Source organism: Cornus florida, unplaced genomic scaffold (assembly GCF_030987335.1).
Source record: "Cornus florida cultivar Cherokee Brave unplaced genomic scaffold, ASM3098733v1 CherokeeBrave_3.0.0_Hap2_Chr10, whole genome shotgun sequence".
Lineage (NCBI taxonomy): Eukaryota > Viridiplantae > Streptophyta > Magnoliopsida > Cornales > Cornaceae > Cornus > Cornus florida.
In genome coordinates this window covers 41,820,872-41,823,523 of record NW_026775580.1, presented here as the reverse complement: position 1 = coordinate 41,823,523, position 2,652 = coordinate 41,820,872, and the positions used below count along the sequence as shown (strand labels likewise).

At 26.3% G+C, this 2,652-nt stretch overlaps 1 long non-coding RNA gene across 1 annotated transcript; it reads left to right on the top strand.

Annotated features, from left to right (window-relative positions):
* Window positions 1–659: 659 nt before the first annotated feature.
* LOC132279537 (uncharacterized) lies at window positions 660–1,983 on the top strand. The gene is made up of 2 exons (XR_009471345.1): window positions 660–721; window positions 1,611–1,983. It is a non-coding gene; the product is annotated as an uncharacterized LOC132279537 (long non-coding RNA).
* Window positions 1,984–2,652: the final 669 nt, after the last annotated feature.

Sequence of the window (2,652 nt, the reverse complement as noted above, 5' to 3'; positions counted from 1 at the left end):
AATTTTTCGTAATTATTTAGTTTTTGTACACTGTTTACCATGCCGTGTGGGTCCCAGAGTTTATTTTAGACATTTAAAAATCAACTCAAATTTACTTATTTTATATATTTATTATTTTTTTTAAAAAAAAATTACTTATTTTATGTTGAGTTAGAGTTATGTTGACACTCTTGTCCAGCTTTATCATCTTGATGATGATTCTTTCTTTTGTGCCAAAGTTAAATTTGACGTATCAAAAGCATAAATAATGTATTAGGCCTGTTTTCTTCCAATAGCCTCAATAGTGATGTATAAATAATGTATTAGGCCTGTTAAAGTTATTGAGTTAGTGATTTTATGTTAATATTTTTTTTTGGTAAAAATAGTAAAAAATTATTAATAATAAAAGCTAGGGAGATTTCTCATAACTACCCATTCTTCATCAATATCAATAATAAAAGCTAGGGAGATTTCTCTCCCCCTTCTTCTTTTTTATATGCACTCTCTTTTTAGAAGAAGAATTTATGCTTTCTTCTTAAAATACAATATAATACAAAGACTAAATTAGACATATAATTTATTGGACTATAAAAAATGTTTCCATGATAAAATTGTACTTTGATTTTTGTAAAGGTTCACGTTAAATTAACTTAATTTTTATACAAGTCTGTTTTCTCAAATCTGTTTTCTCTCCTCTTTTCAAACCACGGTAATTTTGAGGAAGAGTTGTCGTATCTTACAGGTAAATATCTCCATTGTTAATTGCTTGTTATTGTTTTTTTTTTTTGCCCTTTTCCCCATTGATCTGGTTTGTCTAATAATGTTAACAATAATAATAAAAATAGTATCTTCTGTTACTATATTACTAGACACTTGATATATATATATATAATAATTTCTATATACATTTTTATAATTTTAATATTTATATAAAATATACTCCTACTTATTAAATCGTGGTTTCCTAATTCAATTAATCAACATAGTTTCCTTTTAGATGCATTATATACAATAAACAAGGCTTTTCAACAACACATGTCCACAAGAATTGAACGGCACTTTTTTTTCAATTTCATCTTACACACTTATCTTTTATTTTATTGACAACCAAATAATAAAGAGAAATTACTCTACCTATATATATAGTCTACACTATCAAAGCCTGAATTTTTTTATTTGTATTATTACTTATATTTTTTTGTTAAAATTTTGAAAATGCCTCATCTTATTTTGTAAAAATTTTAAAAATACCTCCTCTCAATTAATAAAAATATCAAACTTCACGTTCTTGACCCAATTGATTTTCTTTGATCCAACGGATAATACTCTCACTCTCTACCACCCGCCATATTCATCATTCTCTCTCACATATTTTGATATTTTTACTTGATTTTTAGAAACACCCACTATATATATTCTAGCTATTTAAATCCAAAAGAAAATAAAGTAAATCGACTTCCCTTTTTCTTTTAATCTCTCATCAATGGTAATAAAGAAAATATGAACACGATTAAAAGATTAAAGAATAAATTTTTACATCATTGTTAGTAGATAATACTAGTTGGATTGACATTTAGCTTTTCAGCCTAGGGGCATTAGGTTAGGGCATCATTCATTTATTTTTCCTTGAGGTATGGGAACTGCACGCGCAAGGAGACTGTTGCCTTTGGCGGACACATCATTGGAAGGGTTTTGCAGTTTCTTCAAGAAATTCAAAGCTCAGACCGTCAGATATATTTCTATTGTGGTGAAGATGCTTACAGGTGAATGAGAAGAGCTGTATTCGGATTCTATATATATATATATATATATGAGTATATATTTTGTTTATATTTGATCTTATTAGCCTTTGATTGACATGTTGCATGTGGATTTGGAGAGTGATTTGGTTGAATTTGATAATGTATGAATCTTCACTTAGAACTCGTAGTTATGTCAAATTGTCTGTACGTTAATGAGACCTTCTAAGTTTGCATAATTTATTTATTCTATTTTATTTGGGTATGATTATATTTATTGCCCTCGATTTGGGCTACCATTTCTGAATTTATCACTTTGAGAAAAATTGAACTTGGCATCATGGAAGGTGATATATATTTGTATTCTGATTTTGGCAGTAATCTTCTCTTATTAGATGAAATCTATTTTCTTTTCTTTTCTTTTCTTTCTAACATTTGTGAGAGGATACTTTTATTTTTAATTGTATCAATGGCCAATTTCCTGATATTTAATCAGTTACTAATGACAACTTTATTATCAATATACATAAAAGCTTGTCTAAGTAGTTTTTTAGCTCATGGTAAGAACTCTCTCTATATATAATTTTCGTTGGTATGTAATTAGCTTATTTATTTATTTCTTTTTCATGAATTAATGTCCTGTACTTAAAAAAAATAAAAATTAGAACAATAATAATGGCCTTTGTATTAATGAACAAATGTACTTTGGTGTTGATGGTGATGCCCTCAAAATTTTGGAATGATCTATTTAAATAGTAGATTTTATAATTAGTTGAAAATAAAATTATTAGGATATTTACTTATCAAAAAAATAAATATATTACTTCCTCACTAAAATTTATATAAAAAAAAAAACTAATTAATAAATCCTCTAAATAGTTGAATTTTAAAATATTAAGAATATTTATTTACCAATTAAAATATGAAAAGGATT